The following is a 5,703-nucleotide window of genomic DNA, read 5'->3' as shown; positions in this document are numbered from 1 at the left end:
ATAAAAATTTTAAAATATTTTTATACTTATTAAAAAATTATTATTTAAATAATAATAAAAAAGGCTTCTTCTAATGAGTTCGCCTAAGGCCCCCAAATGTATTGGGCCGCCCCTGCCGACCCGCATAAGATCTGACCCGATCCGAATTTTAAGACCTGCTGGGCTGGGTCGGGTCCTAAATTTGGATCCGTTTTATTTTTCGGGTCAGGTCGGGTCCACCCAATTTTGACCCAGATCCGAATCCGATCCGATCCATTTTTTTAAGTTAGTTTTTTACTATTATATAGTGGAACTTTGAATATAAAAATGCATAGACCCGAATCCAATTCGATCAGAATGACCCGTCGGGTCAAAATTTGTAGGCATAGGCCCGATCCGATCTGATCTGATTTTTCATCAAGTTGGATCTGAATCCAAAATTAGAACCCAAACAAAAAAATCGGATGGAATCGGATCATTTAGAATCTGATTCGATCCTACCAATTTGCAGCAGTACTGTCAACAACATGGGGCGTGTACTCGTTGAGTGCAACAACCCAATAGAATCCATCCAAAAGCCAAGGGAACGAAAGCAAACGTTGATTTAAACACTCCTTCCCACGAAAAAAATTAAGAGAGCGCACAAGCTCTCGGCAAGTGACAATTATTTAACATTGGTTTTGTCGGCATGTGGTGATTATTTTAAGCTAAGAATCTGACCAGCTGATTGACTGGCACAATGACTCATGCCATTCACAAAGCTCTGGGTGCGGCAAACTAGACCTTTTACTGATATAAACGTACACACTGGGAGCGGGATGACCTGAACTTGAATAAAAAAACTGACAAGTCGCGAAAGAAAATTGCGTGCGTCGAATGCTGGACGAAGTATATCAGATGTTTCACATGTGGGGTCATAGTTTATGGTAAAAGTTTTAAGCACACAAGGAAGGTACTGTCTCGATAAAACAAACAGGTCAGCTAAATTACGGGTGGTTGCAATATTGAAATGCCGAGCACTTGATTAAACTAACGTGTTGGGCCAGCGTTGGCTAAGCTCTGTTTACATCAATCAAGGGTGGGAAAAGAAATCAAACAAGCTTCCAGAGCACCCACAGCTCTAGTGGAAAGAGGGAGAGCATTTCCACCGAGTCACTTTCTTTGCGATCCATCATCTGTTGTTCACGAATCAATCGGAGAGTAATGGCGGACGTACTTCTCTCGGCTTTGCTACCGGTGGTGATGGAGAAGGCAACCGGCCGTGTTCTCCAACAGTTTGGAGCGATGTGGGGCATCCATGAGAAGCTAGAAAAGCTGAAAAGAACGCTGCTGGCAATTCAGTCCAAACTTGGAGTTGCAGAGGAGCGGCAAGTCAAGGAAGCGGGTGTGAAGAGCTGGTTGGCAGCACTGAAGAATGCAGCCTACGAAGCAGACGACATACTGGATGAGTTCAATGTGGAAGCAATGCGGCGGAAGGCAGAGATTCAGATCGATATGACGAAAAAGGTGCGCAGCTTCTTTTCTCTTGGCAATCCAGTTTGGTTTCGCCTTAAGATGGGGCGAGAGTTGCATGCTATTGTTGAAAAAATAGAGAAACTAGTAGACGAGGGAAATAAATTTGGTTTCGAGGTCAAAACCCAACCACAAAAGAGGGACAGGCGAGACACCGACTCCTGTGTTATTGGGTTTGATGTCATTGGTAGGGAGGAAGACACAGAAAAAATAGTGAAGTTGTTACTTGCCCATGATGATTATCAGAATGTTGCAGTCCTTCCCATAGTTGGGATGGGGGGTTTGGGTAAGACCACACTAGCCCAATTGATTTACAATGATGATAGGGTGAAGACACATTTCCAGCCTCGAATATGGGTCAGTGGGTCGGATGAGTTCGATGTTGCAAAACTTGCTAAAGCTATTATAGCTTCAGCCAGAGACGTAGAGTGCGGGTTATCAAACATGAAGTTGTTACAACGGCGCCTTCGGGAAGTCGTAAGTGGGAAGAGGTACTTACTTGTATTAGATGACATTTGGAACGAGGATCAGGCAAAGTGGGATTAACTAAGAACTTTACTAGAAACCGGTGGAGAAGGGAGTAGGATTGTTGTGACTACACGAAGTGAGCGGGCATCGTCGATAATGGGTACCCTCGGCACTTATCGCCTATCGCCTTTGGCTGAGGATCATTGTTGGTCATTGTTTAGGAAGAGAGCATTTATGCGCCGAGCAGAAGAGCCTCAAAATCTCGTAAACATCGGCAAGCAGATTGTCAAGAAATGTGGTGGGTTGCCTCTGGCAGCGAAGCTACTGGGGTCATTAATGTCTACCAAAAGGGAACTGGCCGAATGGTTGTCCGTGAGGGATCACAACATTGGGGATCTGCCTGTCGGTGAAAATGGGATCTTGCCAGCACTAAGGTTGAGCTACAGTCATTTGCCTTCCCATTTAAAACAGTGCTTTGCGTTTTGTGCCATATTTCCGAAGGATTATGAGATGGAAAAGGATCTGTTGATTCAACTATGGATGGCCAATGGATTCATTCCATCCGACGGAAGCAAGGAGTTGGAGGACAAAGGGCATGAGATTTTTGATGAGTTGGCTTGGAGATATTTCTTTCAGGATATCAAGGAAGCTGAGGACTACGGAGATCGTTCAAACAAGCATGAACTTTATTCCATAACAACATGCAAGATGCATGAACTCATGCACGATCTGGCACGATCCATTATGGGGAACGAATGCCTTAGCATACTGGAACCTGCCAGGCGGGGAGATATATCTATGAATACCCGTCACTTGTGTACATCTGAGAATTTTCATTTGAACATTCATAGGACCTTAAATAATTATCCAAATATTCGCACTGTCCTGTCCTCGATAAAGGGGTTCCATACTAGTATTACAGTGACTGCGGATTCGTCAAAGCCGAAGTCCTTGAGAGCATTGGATCTACATAATACTACTATCACAGGACTGCCTATTGCAATTGAATATTTGAAACATCTGAGATACCTCGATCTCTCTGGTAGTGATATTGAAGCATTACCGGATACCACCAGCACACTTTTCAATCTACAAACTCTGAAACTCTCTAACTGCTGGAATCTTAGTAAGCTACCCGAAGATATGAGAAATATGAGTAGCCTGAGGCATCTCTACATTCACAAATGTCGTCGTCTGAAGCACCTGCCAGCTAGTATCGGACAATTGAGCAGCCTACGAACATTGACCAAATACATCGTAGGCAATGATGCTGGAAGGCGTATAGCTGAGTTGAATAGCTTAAATCTTGGGGGCTTTCTAGAGCTGTATAACCTGAGGAATGTGAGGGATGCAGCAGATGCTAAACAAGCTAATCTTAATTCCAAGCGAAACCTTTGTTCATTAATATTATGCTGGGATTTGATTGAGTGGTATCCCCCTTACTGCTATGCAGAAAGTGCCGATAGCTGTTTCAAAGATGTTTTGCCAGCACAAAATACTGAAGAGGTGTTGGAAGCCCTTAGACCTCATGGTGGCTTGAAGCAGCTGACAGTATGGCGCTACGGGGGTGGCAACTTTCCAACGTGGATGATGGACTCTCAATTGCTGCAAAATGTAGTTGAAATCCATCTGGGAGTTTGCACAAGATGCCAACATCTCCCGCCTTTATGGCAGCTACCTTCTCTTAAATTTCTCTACATGATTAAGATGGATAGCGTCAAGCACATCTGCAGCAGCACCATATACGGCAATGCAAGTGATGGCACAGTGCGAGCATTCCCCTCACTGAAAAGATTGGTGTTGCATACGATGATGAGCTTGGAGAAGTGGTCAGAGTTTGAAGAAACTGCAGAGGTCACGTTGGTTTTCCCTCACCTTGCTGAGCTTGAGATCATTGATTGCCCAAATTTGATGACTATGCCAGAGCTACCATCTCTCAAAAGTTTAAAAATGAAAGGAACTAATAAGCAGTTGGGCTTGATTTGTAGTCTGACAACACTCTCTTCCCTTAGCATTGGTGTCTATAAAACAAGCAATGGTATAGACTCGCCTCCTCTTGCTGATCAGAAGAAAATGTCTTTCAGGTATTTCAGATCTCTTGAAAATTTAGCTATTACTATTTCCTCTTGCTGATCAGAAGAAAATGTCTTTCAGGTATTTCAGATCTCTTGAAAATTTAGCTATTACCACATCAGAGGATCTGGCACCCTTGCTGGAGGAGGAGGAGACGAGAGGGTTGGGCACATCCCTGCATTATTTGGAGATTGAATCCTGCAATTGGATTTTTTCACCACTAGAGCAATCATCACCACCTTTGGCATTTTGGAAGAACCTTACTTCTCTCCAATCTTTGAGGATGGTTTCTTGTGATGGTCTGGTCTACTGGCCGGAGGCAGAGTTCTGTGGCTTGAAATCACTGAAGAAGATAAGTCTCCATAGTTGCAACAAGTTGGTTGGCCCATTACCTTTACCATTATCCTCATCATCATCAGGGGATGGAGAGCTCCTACCAAACCTGGAAGAGCTGGATATTGAACATTGTGATGGTCTGCTGGAATTGCCCAAGTTACCTACTTCCCTCAGATCACTGTATGTTGGCTACTGCCCCAAAATAAATTCTTTGAAGGAAGGCTTGCGACATGCCACTTCTCTTGAGAGTGTTCATATTTCAGGTTGCCTAAGCCTGACTTCTCTGCCTGTAGATCTGGGGCTAACAGCACTCAAGAGGATGTATATCAGGGAGCTTCCTGGCTTGAAATCTTTGCCACAAGGGCTGGGACAGCTCACTGCACTCGAGTCTTTGGATATCAGCGGTTGCAAGGAGTTGTCATCTCTGCCAGAAGGGTTGCAGGGCCTCGAAGCCCTTCAGAATCTGTCTGTTAGCCATTGCCCTCTGCTTTCATCACTCCCAGAAGGTCTACAACGACGACTCCGCAGCCTTCAGTATCTGCACATTGAAGGGTGCCCCCACCTGGAGAGGCAGTGTAAGAGAGGAGGACCGTATTGGGACCTCATCTCAGGCATTCCCCATACCAAAATATTATCTGAGAGGAGGGGCAACTTCAGCACATTCCTTCCTTCCCTTTCTTGCCTTGGACGACCATCTACAGTTTAATGTCATCCCAGTCCTTTCAAGGTACAATTCCATCTCTCTATCTCTCTCAAATGAACTAGAAATTAGTGCGTACAATTATTTATGTTCCCTCACATTCTCGTTCCTGCTCAGGGAATCTAGTGGCAAGTTTTAGATCAGTTTGTCCATGCTCGCTAAAGCAGATTCTAAAGGTAATTAATGGCATCTTCCTGAGATGGTAACCACACACTGTTCACACAAACTATTATGAACCAATTCATGATTCTCACAAGTATTTTGCAGGGATGAGAGGTCAAGTGGGAGCTGGAGGGATACACATTGGAATTTTTCATTCAGTTTTTCTCATTTTATTTTTCTCTTGCTATGTCAGATGAGCAGCAAATTTAGCTTCATGATGAATTAAGAGCATTCATGGTACAAGCAGCTTTCCTGTCAATCATTTCAGCATTAAATTTATTGCTATTCTAAATCCAGTAACAGAAGAAACGACATACTTTGCCTTGGGTAAACTTTTCAAAGATTTCCAGACATTCAATGATCAAGTGTCTTCGTATGAATCTTCTCGACAGATTTGTTTTTGCTGTTGTTAGGCATTTAAAAGGACGCTAGGAAGAGATAAGCTTAATTCCCTATCAGAAGATGTCATTGGG

The 5,703-nt window shown here is 43.7% G+C and overlaps 1 pseudogene across 1 annotated transcript; it reads left to right on the top strand.

The window, feature by feature from the left end:
* The first annotated feature begins 1,092 nt into the window (after nucleotides 1-1,092).
* LOC108510886 (putative disease resistance protein RGA3) lies at nucleotides 1,093-5,466 on the top strand (annotated as a pseudogene). Its single transcript, XR_016398919.1, has 4 exons — nucleotides 1,093-4,043; nucleotides 4,114-5,095; nucleotides 5,186-5,244; nucleotides 5,336-5,466. The product of XR_016398919.1 is annotated as a putative disease resistance protein RGA3 (transcript).
* The last annotated feature ends 237 nt before the right edge of the window (nucleotides 5,467-5,703 follow it).

The sequence above is a fragment of the Phoenix dactylifera genome, chromosome 17 (assembly GCF_051530095.1).
Source record: "Phoenix dactylifera cultivar Ajwa chromosome 17, Ajwa_hap1_PhDact_Kaust_v1.1, whole genome shotgun sequence".
NCBI lineage: Eukaryota > Viridiplantae > Streptophyta > Magnoliopsida > Arecales > Arecaceae > Phoenix > Phoenix dactylifera.
Note: the sequence above shows the minus strand (reverse complement) of the source record. Positions and strands in the feature narration are given on the sequence as shown.